Source organism: Aythya marila (assembly GCF_965140915.1).
Source record: "Aythya marila genome assembly, chromosome: 2".
Taxonomy (NCBI): Eukaryota; Metazoa; Chordata; class Aves; order Anseriformes; family Anatidae; genus Aythya; species Aythya marila.
In genome coordinates, this window is record NC_139043.1 from 132,758,581 (window position 1) to 132,774,320 (window position 15,740).

Sequence of the window (15,740 nt, forward strand, 5' to 3'; positions counted from 1 at the left end):
TCTTTAAGTCTTCTCCCCCCCTTTCTCTCCCACATCCCACGTCTCTCTCATCTGATCCTGAACTAGCATCCAGTTTTGACAGAAGGAGGGGCTGTGTCCCTGTCTCTTCTTCCCTCCCCTCCTTTAGCAGTTATTCTGGGAGCTGGCAAATGCTTTGAGCCCTCATCTCTTGCTTCCTGGAGGAACACTGTCATCACTGGTCAAGCAAATAAAATGGTGGGGACCATGTCAAAATCTAACAGTGAATCTTGCTTTGTTCTTTGTCACGATGCAGGTACCCTTCCTCTGGCTCTGGGTCTCCCAGAGCAAGCACCTGCCCACAGCCCTGAATTAATTCCCTCAGAACTTCAGCCTCCTTCCTCTGCCTCATTTTTTATTAATTAGCTCTGAGCAGGGGGGCTGAGGGTATTTCTTTGGAGCCACCTGACCCTATCCAGCAAGATGTATCCCAGCTCATAGCAGGGAATCCTGCGTGTTCCTCAAGTTCATTATTGCCTAAGATCTTTATTATTTTGCTGGGGATTTGTGTTATCATTTATATGCATTTTTTTCATAGGTTATCTCTTTTAAACTATTTTTTTTGGTTACAGACCCAGTCTACAGCTGCACTAACCACATCACTGGGTTAAACCAAGTGAAGCCAATGGTACCAAGGGATGCAACAACTCAGTTTCTCCGTCCATCCTCATGGTCCATCCTCTGTCTCTAGCCTTTTAGTGCCTTCCAGTTCGTCTATCCTAATGTTCACATAAAAAGAAAAACGTAAGCAGAGATATGACTTATTCCAGGTTGTAGTTTTTATACATTAGATCCTTACCTATTCCAGTAAGGGTGGCACCATGAAATAAATGCTCAAAAAGATTTTCTCACTGAGTTAACAACTACTTTATGTAAGGATTTGTAAGATTTAAGGCTTGTGTCATTCTCTACAAAGGAAATTCAGTTCACATAGCTTACACTGCATGCATGATTACGATCTTAGACTTCGACTGCATGCGCTTCATTTTGTCACATATGGGCCAGGCTGAAAAAATTAATGAATACCCAATATTATCCTAGCAAATTGCAAGCATGTTTGTTTTCACATTCAATTTTAATTAGGCCAAGACTACCATGAATCATTTGAAAGGTTCTTGGGACCCATCTTAATGACATCCTTTTGTTTGTTTTTTCCATGCAAACTTTAGCTGGTGTACTCATGGAAAACATAATTAGCAATGTACAAATATACTCGTCAGAAAGCAAAGTTGTCTTTGTTACTTAGTAAAACAAACAAACAAACGGGGCTCATTTAGGCATGGCAATTTTCTAGATATGAGGTATGTCATTGAACAACTGAAGCCAAATGGTTGGTATCTCTCTTTTTGATTTCTTACTCAGGTGTGACATAAGGATTTAGACCAAAAGAAAAGACAGGAGGGACTCCTTCCCAGTTGAGATGGGAAAGAAGATGAAAGATGATGAAAGAAGACATTTCCCACCTGCGGCTGCTAAAAGGGAAGCCACGGCCCAGCGCTGGTACCAGGGCTGTCTCCATCACACAGTGGGTACACGCTGTCCCATGCCTGTCTGCCCAGAGGAATGTCATCAGCCATTGCCCAACACTCAGTGTTTTAAACCAGAATTTCTTCTATCCACATTGCTAAAGTGTTCATAGTCATGACATACAGTGATGCTTTGCATTTAAAAAGTGTGCCTGTAGGAATAAGTGAGCTGAAACTGTGTGGAGTGGTCGGCTGCCTCCACTGTGTTCCCCACCATAGCCATTGCCCCATGCAGGGAAGTCAGCCATCAGATTATCTTTCACTCCAGTACTTATGGGAATGTTTTATTTCCATCCTAAGTATTTCCACCAAAGTATGGCCTTTCTTCATCTTCTGTTATAGACTGTACAGAATTCACAGAACTTAGGCATTTTTCTAAGGCTGTACCAGAAGGTGTTGCATTTCCACCCAGCAGAGCACAGTCCTGCATCCTTCTGCTTTAAGATGTTGCACTTTAGTAATCAATTAATAATTTCATGCTAGCATGGTTACTGTATCTTTTCCGAGTTCATTTACAAGCTGGACTATTACCATGGTAAAAGCTAAACAATTCCCTGTAAACTGCTTCACCCACAGATCAGTTTTATTCTTCTCAATTAATCTTGTGTGCAGGGCCATCCGGATGGCTCTCCCTCCTTGTTTGCTGCTGATGCACTGTACTGTTTTACAGGCTAACTCCTCTCATTAATTCTGCCTCGTTGTTTTTGCCAGCGTGACTTGCTAGAATGCAGACAGTGCCAAAGTTTGCAGAAAAATTTCCATGCGGCTGAGGGGTATTCTGCAGGGAGGCGAAGGAGGAGACGTGACAGAAGTCACCTTTTATTAGTGCCAGTGTCTTGACTCCAGTGTAAGGAAACGGTGCAGTAAGTGACAGCTTCTTTAGTTTCTGTTCTTTTCTGCAAGAGTAGCTCCTTTGTCAGCCAGTCAAAGTGAGTTTCAGGGAAATTTATAGAAACTTGTTAACTCTTGGAGTGCTACAAATACCCTGTGAGGTGCATGAAAAACCTTTCTCTTCTGAGATTTTGCACCGCAGTAGATGTCCTCTGTGTTATGTATGCCACACATCTAATACACCAGCCCTTTTCTTCAGGCATCGAATCAGCTCTTCAAGAGCGATTCTGATGGAGCATCCTCCATGGCACAAATTGATCATCTGTGCAGGGTGGATCCTTCGAACTTGTTCATAATCAGATAGGAGCCTTGGTGGGTTGGGTGGGAGGCCTCCTCCTAAGCCCACTGAAGTCAGAGGAAAGACTCCCATTAACAGGCTTTGGATCTGTGCCTGTGGGAGGCTCTTTTATAAATCCCAGCTTGCCTCGAGCAGCCTAATGCCTCCAGTTCGAACTAGCAGGGCATGCTGTAACATAAAGCCATTCCGTACTGCAGTTTTTCTAGGATTACCTGGCGGGATAAGGTGGCCCTGTTGAGCTAAAAGTTGGGGTCTTGGAGACTGGGAGAAGAAACTGATGGTATCTCTGAGTACAGCTGGGATCAAGAAGGTTACAACTCTCTTGCTTCTGTCACCAAAATCTTTTTGCAACATCATCTCCCAGTCTTTTAACAAATGCAGTCTTATGCCCATCCACAATGCTGCTGTTGTTTGACCACGTAGCACTCTCTTCTACAGTCTGCTTACTTTCTCTTCCAATATAAATTAGATCCTCAATCACAGCATCTACCATGACTGACTATTTCCCTACTTACCACCTTCTATTCAGACTCTTTTTGTGCTGAATATTTATACTTACAGCGTAAGCTTCTGGGGAAGAGACCATTTTGTGTTCTGTGTTTATTCATCAGTTGTCTCCTGGTCCAACACAGTGACAACAACAACAATAATAATAAAATAAACCATGTTGCTCCCAGTGTTCTGCTTTTCTGCCCACCTCCTCCTCTACCCAGTACTGCACTGGTAACTCTGTCCCAGGTGGTTTTCCAGCTGCAAAAGAGCTAAGGGGATGGCTATTCCCAGCACCATATATCCCAAATAAATGATTAATTTGAAGGTTTCCAACGGGTAAGGGAAGTTGCCAACAGAAGAGGAAGGGCCTGAAATGGTGTAACTGGCCATTTCTTTCCTGGCTTAAGCCTGCAACAGGTTGAGCCACACAATTTAGGTCTGGGGGCAGGTATTCATCAGGTTTCTTGTGGGGAAGGAGGCTAAGATCTGCAGAGCTGTCCCTGTGCATGTGGGCAGCTTGTTTTGAACAGTATTTTCCGAGAAGGATGAAGTTACTAATGAGAGTATTAAAAAAAGCAATGCTTGTCAAGGCTGTTGCTGACAGGATTTCCCATCTCAAAGCTGTGTAAGTAAGGGGAAAGACTTTCTGGAAACAAATGCTTTGACTTGAAGAACTACGTGGTATCAAGAAAAGAACTCCCTGTGTTTGCGCCCATCTGTCAGAAGATGAATTTGGAGTTGCTGCTGTTGCTTATCCTGCTGGAGCATGGGGTTGATTAGTGAATGTGCAGTGTTTACAGGGGGGAACGTGAGCTGGGCAAATGCAAAGATGAGAGTTACAGTTTGTCAGCACAGTATCTCTAAAAAGGAAGATTATATGCAAGCATTAATAACGTAGCTTGGGTGTCAGCCTAATTCTGAAGGCCTGTGGTGTTCATTATAATGGCACATTGCATTCCTCAGTGCTGGGAGATCATTTTATCACAACATTTGAAATATAAACTGAAGTCAAAGTTGAAGCAGGCTTTTTTTTTAATTGCTGGCGGGAAGGCCATAATGTACCCTGCCAAAGGAGAGTTCAGGGCACAGCTGAGGGCATCATTAAATAGAGGCACCAGCCGACCTCCTGAAATGGCCGTGCAGGCAGCAGAAGTTAATTTCAGCAGGGCTGTTGCACTGATGCTTTGTGTATAATCACTGCGCTACACAGGGCTCTTGCTCCCGTCATTTCTTCTCACAGTGGGGTTATGTGATGTGGGACAGTGCCACGCTGAGACACCAGCTGAGTGAGCTGCCTTGGCTACCAGGAGCACTTCTAATCGTGTTGATGCAATGCCTGACTTGCATTAATTGGGCTTTCTGAGAAACTACGTGCAGTTGTCCAACAGGCTCTGCGTTGACATGCCTAGTTTGTTTATAGCCCTCACATTACCTAGAGGGTCTTCTGCTGAGCCATATAAACATATTTCTGTACCGACTGTACACAAGCCATCCTCTCTGGTCCTGGGTACTGTGAGAGGTAGTTCTTATCATCACCTTGCAGATACGAATTACAAATAACTCACCTTCTGTTTATTTCAGAGCATTTTTGTCTTGCTGATGTTTTGGCCCATATTCTTCTGGCGTATTCAAAACTCTGAACAGGGCATGTAGGGAAGAATAAGGTTACACTAAAAATACAGGCCACAGGAGAACAGCTGTGTTGTGCCTATCTATCATTAAATAAAGAATAGAGCTCTAAAAGTGTTTACAGATTGTAAAACAAAAGCAGATTGAATATGTTTTAAATTCTAGGAACTAACCTAAAATTTGCTATAAAACAAATATATGGCTTACAGCTGGAAACCTGTCAAAACACACAAATGATTGCTCTGCACTGTCTGGAAAGAGTTTCTGTGCCCAAAGACTTCAGAACAGCAACAGATGTACTATTGCATAAGAAAGACATCCCTGTTTTGAATTTCAGTTTACACTACAGAGAGGCATATGAGAAATACAGTTCTTTCATCTTACCCAGGTCCTTCTGTTGCCTCCTTAACATCATGCTCCATGTACTTCTCCTATGTTACAGTGATTAGCAGAGATACAGAAAGATGAGAATATATATCATTATAAGAAGAGAAAAAGCCATCTGGCTCAGTGTTTGTGGCTGGCTCTTAATTCGACCATGTTGTTTTTTTTCCATGCCCCTCAAGCCCCTCCTTTTCCAGAAACAATCTATGTGATCCCACATCTCTTCTTCAGTAACTTGTTCCAGATGTCCAGCTTTATGGAGAATAAATTTGCCTTAGCTACTCAGTATTTTCCTAGTTTCTTTGTTTTTAGATTGCTTCCCGTTTCTTTGAAACTCCTTTACCCAATCATCTAGCTCTCTCTGGCCTTTCTTTTTTTTTTTTTTTTTTTTTTTTTTTTTTTCCTTCCTAGTTTTTATAGTGTAATCAAAAGATATTTGTGTCACACAAACGTTTTTATCAAACCCCAGTCCGTGCCACACAAGGATAATGAGGCTTCTCTTGTTTTTACTGAAGATGTGCAAGAGGGGTTGTGGCAGGCTGTGCAAGTAGATAGCTTTATAGAGAGCATTCAATTATTCAGTATGAATTTAGCATTTTCCTTGACTGTTCTATTCAATCCATTAAATAATGGTTATAGTAACAGTCAGCAGTATCATCAATCGATAATGCACTTTAGGATGACACCTGCACTTCAATCTCTATCTCCTTGTCTCCTGCTTGCCCATGAGGCACAGGCTGGAGTTGACTCTAGACCTCTCTTTGGAGGACACCAGCTGGTTCCCTCTGAAACACGGCATGCACCTGGTTTTGGAGTTACCTCCTCACTTCTGAGACCCCCAAGTTTCCAAGAATTATGATGCTCATCCAGTTTGGCTCCCTCTGGCACTGTGCAGGCAGCCTTTGGACCCTCAAGCAGCCTCGCTTGCTCTCCTTCTACAGCCCAGGACACACAATATCTACCCTCCATTACGCGCCCTAAAAATACTTGGTATGTTGCTGGGACGTTTAAAACTGAAATAACAAAACCCACGAAAGAGAATTGAGTCCTTGAGCATGCCAGTGGGCCCAAGGGGCCTTGTCTGTGTCCATAAACAAAATCCGCAGGCTTTGCCCTTGTGGCCTGAGGCATGGCCAAAGCCTCGCAGCCAAATGCCCTCCCTGAGTGGAGCAGTGTTAGCCGTGCATGGTGTCCTGGGCATAGCTCCTGGCCATGCTGTCCCTCAGATTCGGATTCAGATTCAGATTCGGATTCAGATTTGGATTCAGATTCAGATTCAGGCCACTCGTGAGGGCACCTGGTGGCCTGGGCCAAAATGGCGCCAGGCAGCTGAGGGAACAGGCAGGCGCCAGCTGTGTGCCAGCGTTCAAGCCCTGCTCGGTTTGTTCGTGTCGGTGGAACTGAGGAGGCTGTATTTACAAGAAATTTTAGAAACTGGAAATAATTAGGAAAACATCCCAAGGCCTCATGGGAGTTCAATAATTTTGGAGATGGAAAAAGATGGTCTTTTATAATGGGAGTGTTGCACCCTCAGTCCTCCCTGCGAGGAAGCAGCCTGCTTTCCTGGACAAGAAGTAATACCGGGCTTGTTACGTTAGGGAGGTTTCCCACATTTTCCATCTGTCAGTGCAAATTTTTGAGGGAACAAATGTGTGACACTTGACAAATTCAAGAGGCTCTCTTCATCTATAGTCAGGGGCTACTCCTGTTCAAGAAAAGGTCAGGATTTAATGTATAATTTTCACAAGAGAATCAGTCTCCAGGGCAAAAAAGCCAGAGACCCCCATGCACAGCCTAACCCCAGCCCTGCCACGGCTCAGTGGTCGGCATGGGGTTCAGGCTGGACACCCACCCTTCACACACATCCCGTCTCTGCATTACCACTTCTCCCTGCCTTTGCATGAGGACTGAGGTGGCTCAAGCCAGGGATGGGGAGAAAAGTAGGCAGAAAAAGGTTCCCCAAACCCTTTTCCCCAAATGCAATGTGATCTCTGCTGAGGCAACCTGCTTTCCTCAGATGTTTTATTTGGGGCTGACCATGAGAAATGCTGTCACTGCAATCCCTCTACCCAGTCAGTCCTGGGTGATGTGCTCAGTGTCTCATGTTCCTGCAACAAGGTGGGGAATGCTTGAGGTGACTGAAGAGCAGCACTGGGGAACCACTCCAGTCAGTTTTGGGCAGCAATACACTGCAAAATATGCTGCTGAGCTCAGTAACAAAAGCTACATTAACCACTTTCAACTTACTGTATTGAAAACTATATCTTTTCTGTTACACCTTCTCTCTTCCACAGAATATTTAACATCAGTTAAAATCAAGAGGCTCAGTAAAATGCAGAATAACAGATTGCCTTCTATAAATACACCTTAAAACAAATAGGCTTTTTTTTTTTTTTTTTTTTTTTAAACATGGAAAAAAATATTACCCAAAACAGTGGATATCTCACAGCTCTTACTGTTTAGAAACAGGGATTTTATTTTTCCAACTCTTAATTTTTCCATTCTCTCTCGGTTTGGAGTGCAGTGCAAATACAGTACAGCTACATTTCTGGTTTCTGTCCTACACCTTGCAGATCACATTGACAACAATTTAAGCAAAAGGATTGCTCAGAGTTACAAGGATCATCTGATTTACTGAAACTCCTAGACTGAAGACATACCAGGCTCTCCCGCAGGAGACCAGAAAAAAAGGAATGTTTGTGTGAATTATGTCGCATATTTTATTAATATATTTGTTGTCTCTCAGAGTTCATACCAGTTATGAAGGAGTAAAACTTTCAGAGTGAAGTCTTGCTTATCAAGGCTGTTAAGTAAGCCTCGTTCCACATCTTCAAGCACAATGACAAGAGCAATCAATCAAATAATCCTTTTACTTTTTCTTTTTATGTTCCTGGGTGGGGACGTCTCCAGAAAGCTAATTGTTAGTATTTGTGTTCAATGCAGGCATTAGTAAGACTGATAGGTACAAATATGAAGATTATTCACAGTAATTTCATGCTTTAGGGTATTCCATGGGCAAGGATATCAAGATAAATGCATTGTATATAAATGTATGTTAAGAGGGATTATCTCTGCTTTTTTTTTTTTAGATTAGTAAGTGAGCAATAAAACATTGCAGACGTTCATCTGGTCTGAAGTAGGACATCAACTGAACCACATTTTCAGTTGTTTCATTTCATTTACAACAGCTTTTAAACATCTGGGCTTACCTAGCCCAAATACCCAGGAAGTGTTAATGTTAACTTCACCTGTGAAAACAAAACCACAGGTTTCAGTTTTGTTATTAGCTTTTTCACCATATTGTTGCCAATGAGGATGTCTCCATTCTCTAATAGGGACCCTGTGGCTTTGCCCTTGGCTTCTCTTTCTCTCTCTGTATTTGCTGTTAAGAGTGCAACTGAGCTGTGGAAAGCCACTTCGCACTTAAAGCACTGCAGGTGCAGGCTGCAGTTTTGTATGCTCTGGTATCTAAGCACCCCTGTCATGATATGGTTGCTTTCCACAACCTAAGCCATAGCCGTGTCTCTGCTGGTTGAATTCCTTCATTCGTAGTGTCCCAGGTTGAGCCTTTTCCTAGAACCATAGAACCACTCAGATTGGAAAAGACCTGTAAGATCATCTAGTCCAACCTTTAAACCAGTACTGACAAGTCCACCACTAAACTATGCTATAAAGGCTACATCTACAAGTCCTAAGTACTGCATCTTTTGCCAAATATTGCCTCCTACACAGTGTAACACGATGGAATTCACAGCTTGTAAAATGCCCAGGGCTAAGCTGAGGTCTGCTTGGTTTTTGATCTGCAATCAGTACCATGGCTTTGCTCTGAGGCCTTTGTTTTGTTACATATACAAGTGATTTTACAGTGTAAATACCATGGTTTTAAAGGTTACTTTCTCCATGTTTTTATAGGAAGAATAGATTTGTTCTTCAACCTGGCACTTATGCCAAAGCCTTGGGGACAGTTCTTGCCTGTTGGAATCCCTCCCTCTCCCTTCAGGAGGAGGAGGAGGAGGTGTAGGCAGGTAGATAAGGCTGGCTTGGTGGGGTCGGTATGGGACTGGGCACAGCCTGGCTCCAAGGGCTGGGGGTGAGCAGGCAGTAGGGGCAGCAGAAGGCCCAGGAGAAGGCACCACGCTGCAGCCCAGGGTGCTCACAGCGTGGGGCTGCTCTGGTGGGAGCCGTCACGACAGCATGGTGGCTGCTCCCGCCTGGGAGCGCTACCAGATCCACGTGACATTCAGCCTTCTGGCAGGGAAAACTCTGTGGAAAAAGCAAAAGTTGCACTGGATCTTGTTTTGATTATTTGTTTCTAACCTCACTACAAACGGAAAAAATTTCTCTGGTGAGTGCTCGCTTGTTATTTTCCTATTGTTTTATCATCCTCCCAGCTCACAGTAGGGATGAATAATCCTCAAATGTCACTCCAAAGGCTGATCCCTAGGCCAGGTTATGGAGCTACAGCACTGAGGATGATTCTTTTCTTTCCCTTCATTTATTTATTTTTTAAATTATTTGTTTCCTTTCACTTTATTCTGGTTCTGCTCCATTCTCCTCTTTTCTTTGTGTCTTTCCAGTGACTAATTGCAACCAGCAGTCCCTTCAGCAAACAAATTCTTCCTCTTCCTCACCCTTTACTTCTGCTTGGAGGCCAGAGCTGGGGCCTGGTTGTATTAAATGTGTCCATTTCCCTAACTGGGACAAGTAGGGCGTAAGGAGCACGTCCATACACAGGCAAGCAGTATAAACGAGGGCTGTAGGTGACTATTTTTCATGTTGGCTTTTAGGAGTATTGGTATGATTTGTAGTAAATTTGCACCTCCTGAATCCATCAGAGCCAAAGATTATGTTTGGAGTGGCTTTTCTCAAACATATATGGCCTTTTAAATTTCAGAGGCTGAGCAGAAATCGCAGGAAACCATAGGCCCAAGGAGAAAATTTGCTGTCAAAGAACTGAAACATGGCTTCACTACCTGAAGGTGAAAATTTCACATCGAAGAAGGTGGGTAATGAGGAGACAAAGGAAAAGGCAACAGGAACATGCCAGCTTTTCTGCAACTTCAGTGACTACGGTGCAATTGGATGGCTCACGTCATTGGGCAGATAGATTGAGGGTGTTTTTGAGCACGGGTGAGTTTTTTTCAAAGACAAAGATGTTATTTCAAATCCTCAGGGTTTTGCATTAGGTAGCAAATTATTTTAAAATCACTCAAGCTATAACCTATAAAAAATTCACTTGACATTATCCTGAGAAGTAAATTTATTCCAGGATCATAGGATTTATGTTACAGAGAGGTATGAGATACATCAGAGCGCCGAAGTCACGCAGAGGAGGCTTATGCAATATTTAGCTCTATCTATATCTAAACTTAGGCCTTTTCTCCCTCCCAGTTTAATATTTTCATTTCAATGAAAACGCTTGTTACTGTACTTAAAAATACAGAAACATTCAAAACGTGCATTTGTTCTTTGTTTCTAGGATTAAAGCACAATTCCTCTCATTAAAGCTCTGTTGGAAAAAATCTTTTATAACTTGAACACTAGGAAGAGTACAATGCCACTTTTAACCTCAGTTGCCATTACCTGTTCTCTACCTGTCTGAAATAGAAAATAAGCATCCAGCAGTGTGAGGAAATAACACTTACACCTGCTTATTGCTGGTTTTCAAAGCATCACAACATCACATGTAACTGTTGTTACCAATAGCAGCAAAAGCTCACACTGGAAGGAGGTGGCAGAACTGGAGGAGGTTAGGAGAAAATCTTCACTCAGAGGGCGGTGAGGACCTGGCACAGGCTGCCCAGAGAAGCTGTGGATGCCCCATCCCTGGAGGTGCTCAAGGCCAGGCTGGATGGGGCTTTGGGCAGCCTGGGCTGGTGGGAGGTGGCCCTGCCCATGGCAGGGGAGCTGGAATTAAATGATCTTTAAGGTCCCTTCCAACCCAAACCATCCTGTGGTTCTGTGATTCTATGAACTAGGATGCTACCCCAAGTCTCCCAGCTTGCCTGTCTGTTGGACCATACTGCTAACTCTTCCAAGAGACGGGCTGTTACAGTTTTGAAGGTTATCTCTAGTGCTTTTCCAGATCGCTCACCTGGCCCGCCCCCAAGCCCCGAACACTGTGCCATCTCTCAGCTGCCTTCTCTTCCAGCAAAGCAAGCCTGTGATGAGGCTGCACCAGCCAGCTTTGTCAAAGAGATGGAGATCTTGGCAGTCGTTCTGGATCACAAGTTCCTCCTTAATATCCAAGTCACAAAGACGTCAAATAAATATCAGTTTTTGCCATCGTTACACCTGACACTCATTTTGTTTTCTTTTCTGTCAGATGTCGGGTGATGCATGCTTTGTCACATGCTGTGACACTTCATCATGCCTTGCAGTGCACTCTACAGCTCATAAACCATGAGCTGGGGCAGAAGGGCAGAAAATTCATGTGTGTGTCTGGAGAAAGGATGGGGTGATATCCAGTAGGTGTTTCAAGAACTTTATTAAATCATCAAGATCTTTTCAGCCAGGTCATAAATTCTGAATTTCCCCTGCTTATGCCCACCAGACAGAGCAGGATCCATGCTTCCTCTTCCTTTTGTTCCCAAAGCAGCCTCTCGACACATCCAGTTTCACTTGAAGTTGTGCTGCTCCCCTCGCTCAGCTCTCCAATGCACTCAGGGTGATGTCCTGCCATGAAGACGTCCAGACCACAGAAGAGCCTGGACAGAAGACAGCTGAATTTCAGCTTCTGCCACTAATGCATTATTGTAGCAATATTTCAAAACAGAAAATATGTTTTTTGGTACTCATTTGCTTAATGGCATGAACAGTTCCCACAGTGGCCACCTATTTTTTATTTTTTTTTATTTTTTTGTGAAGAAATCTGTTTACTCAAAACCCTAATACTCCCAGTAATTTTTGGAGGTGGGATACAATTTCCAAATCACGTCATATTTGTTTGCCATGGACTTCATTGCTTCTCTTTGATCAATTTAAGGATGAGAGACATTTGGCCTTCAAGATTTGAATTTAATTTCCTGGTTGGGTGAGGACTGTTGTATTCCCACCAGGTTTCTCCAGCCAGGGTCACTCAGCACAAAAGCTGGCACAGAGTAGATCACACACTGATGTTGTAGCAGGACAGAGTTGACCGTGGTCATCCTCTAGTTCTGCCGTGGAGACACCAACCAGTGCGTACCCCATCTTATGTCCTCCCTTTAGAAAGGCATTTTAGCTTGAACGTGGCCCTTCCTGTGTTTGCTAAGTGTCACACGAACCGATCCCTTTTCGACAAGGGATCTTAACGTCACACGAGAATGCCAAAGTCTGAATGATACCAAAAATCTTTTCTCCACTGGGAACAAAATACCTCCTCCCAGCATGCCTCTAGCCCCCTTGTTTTTGCTAGTTTGATCGCAGGAACTTTAATAGAACATTTTTATTTTTTTTTTAAGCAATTCCTTTCTTTAAAAAGCAAACCTCTCTTTTTTTAACTTTTGCTGTGCACTAATCTTCGTAAAATCTAGTGCTCATAAAACAACAATGCTGCCTTAGGAATTTTTTTGCAAGATTGAGTTATTCCTTCCTGCTGAACTTTCAAATTACAAGAAAAATATACTACCCTTTTCTAAAAATATATTCTCCCCGTTACACTCAGAAATAAATCTGTCAGTAGGTGTCCTGACAGATGCAGACTTTACTATTGCTAGTTAATAAACAATGTTTGTCTTTCCAAATCTTCCTGCAGTAACTTATAAAAGATCTGTTTATTTTATCCTTACCTGAGGTTCATTGTTCTGATGGCAGATAAGGAGTTATAATCTCTGTATGTTTTCCCTTGTAGCATATTGGCTTTTGACACCTTGCTGCCCTAACATATACCTTTAAAAAAATATGGCTGAAGCAGTGTAAATTATATCTATAAAACGCATATTGCTCATTCAATTTACATTTGCAAATTGCAATTATATAATTGCCACTTAAAACATTGTGCTGTTTGAGCATTACTATGCTTTTATGTATGGGCAAACAGTTTTAAACTTGCATCTGTTAACATCTATCAGCTTCCCTTCCCTTTTCTTCCCTAACACCACAGAGCTGTCAACACTGTGTGGCTTTATTCCATTTGGGGATTACCAACAAGAAAATGTTCTCCTGTCCATTTAAGGTAATTTATCTCTTTCTTTACAGTAAATATTTAATGTATTTTCTTATGATAGGAAGGACAGAATCAGGCTAAGAGATGCATCTTGTCTGAGGTGAACATAAAATGGCACTAAATCACATTTTTCATCTTAAAAAACAACCTCTTTTTTTTTTTTCTTTCTTTTTTTTTTTTTTCTTCTCCTTTGTTGGATGATAATTGACCTGAACAACTTCATTGATTCACTTCACCTAATTTTTCTCCAGTGGTAGGACTCAATGATCTTTGTGGGTCCCTTCAAACTCAGGATACTGGATGATTTTCCTTAAGGGTTTTTGCAGAGTTCATAAACTGCAAAATGTTTCACAAAGAAACAGGAGAAACCTTGAAAAATCACTAGTCAGTAAAACTGGGCAAGCATAAATATACAGTAGGAGGCTTAATGACTGGGAGGAGGTGCCTCCTTGGATCCAGTGAGACCCCAGAAACACAAAGTGCATTAAGGCAGCCTCCTGAGAGCTGAGCCACCCTTATTCCAGCTGATTTTACAATTTGCCATTTGTTTAGATATATTAAGCAACAAATGCTCACTTTTAGTGCAAGACCTCCCTTGGGGTTTTTATGCATTTGATTCAGGTAGTTGAATATGCCTAAGTGGAAAAAAAAAAAAAAAAAAAAAAAAAAAAAAAAAGCCATTTTCTTTAAATAGCTAAGGGATTTTTCTTTTTTATTATTATTTTTTTTTTTTTTACGATTGTTTTTTAGGAGCTCATTATGGACAAGATTTCATTTAAAGTATTTTTCTTATGAAGTATATGGCTGTAAAAATAAATACGCTGTTTATGATACATTTCCTGCTCTAGTCCGTCAATATAACTCAGAACTACAATTTCACATAGAATTATATATTACAAGGAAAAGCATTGTAGACACAGACACTTTTTATACAGACCAAGTAAGGATAGAGATTCTGATTCTCAAGGTGGAAAGCTGGCACTTAAAAACCTTATCCTTTTTTTCCATTTTGCCTTCACTCACTTCCACAGCCACAGTCAAGATCAAGATTCATGGCTTCCCCCATGACTGCACAGGGAAGCATTATATTTTTCATCATCTGATAAAGCTCATTAAAATGTTGTCTACAGCACTTCTCTTAGGTTATTTGTTCTCAGTGGCATGTTACATGATTTTAAATGATTCCCAAGGGAAAGGGCCTTTTCATTTTTCAGCTGTTGGGATGAGAGAGAGAATGTCTCACATTCTAAACGAAGGGAGATTTATTAGCAAGGAAACAATGAAAGAGTGGTCTGATTTTCACTGAAGTAAGGCCCCTCTCCATTGTTCTTCTTGGGAATAATCTTCAGTTAAAGACTGCAAGACTTGCTCCAGTGAATTTGAATGTACATTTTCACAGCCAGTGACATCTAACTGAATCTGTGTTTCTGAGTATATCATAGCATGGGTAGAAGCAGTGAAGTGGAGAGGTAGCCCAGAGTTGTGTGGCTGCTCCGATAGGCATCCAAACAGCCCGTGCGTCCTGGCCCCAGACAGCTGGAGACAGCACAGTTATTAAATCAACATGCTATGGCAGGAAGTGTTGCTGCAAGAGTCCTGCACAACCATCAATGTATTAGTGACAAAGGAAGAATCACAGAAGCATTTTTGGGTTATCAGTCACAACAGCACGGTGACTGGGTCCCGCTACTGTCTAAACGGCAGTACTTGTTTCTGGATTTGAGAGGAAGAAGCATGAGAAATAAGCCAGCGTTTATCCAGGGTAAGAGGTCTGTGACTGCTTCTGATTAATGATCATTTGTCCAAAAATCCAGGAAAGCTACAAAAGAGCAAGAAATACTTTATTCTTGGTCTTTCAGCCAAGGGGGTCACTACAAGCGGATGCAGGGGACCCTGCCAGCTTGAACACAAGCAGACTCCAAATGGGATGGGTGGCAGAGTGGGAGGAGAGGGGGTTGTCTTGAAAACTCTTTTTTTTTTTTTTTTTTTGGTTTGTTTCCTATGTAACTAAGTCATAATTTTGTAAAGTTGCGTCTGTCTGAAGTGGTGCCTTCACAAGCCAGAAAACTTGCATCTCAGGTGGCTTCCTAAAAACATGCAACAACTGGGGGTGAGGCAGCCCTGAGTCTGTGGCCATGGCCTTGAAACTGTAGGACCTCATCACTACGAGGACTCTTTAGGTGTGTCTGGAGCCCCCAGCAGGACGAGGGCACGCAAAATTAAGCATGTCTTCTTGCAGATATCTCCGAGAGGCAGGAGAGGAGGAATGGGGGGGCCTCACGCAGATCTCTGACAAGAGGCTCGTTGGTTCGAGCTAGGTTTAATAAGGACGTCTACCAATGTTGTGGTTTTCATC

General features: G+C 42.5%; 1 long non-coding RNA gene across 1 annotated transcript; it reads left to right on the top strand.

Annotated features, from left to right (window-relative positions):
- The first annotated feature begins 645 nt into the window (after positions 1 to 645).
- LOC309874636 lies at positions 646 to 13,560 on the top strand. Its single transcript, XR_014316877.1, has 4 exons — positions 646 to 762; positions 1,381 to 1,543; positions 10,133 to 10,368; positions 13,322 to 13,560. It is a non-coding gene; the product is annotated as an uncharacterized lncRNA (long non-coding RNA).
- The last annotated feature ends 2,180 nt before the right edge of the window (positions 13,561 to 15,740 follow it).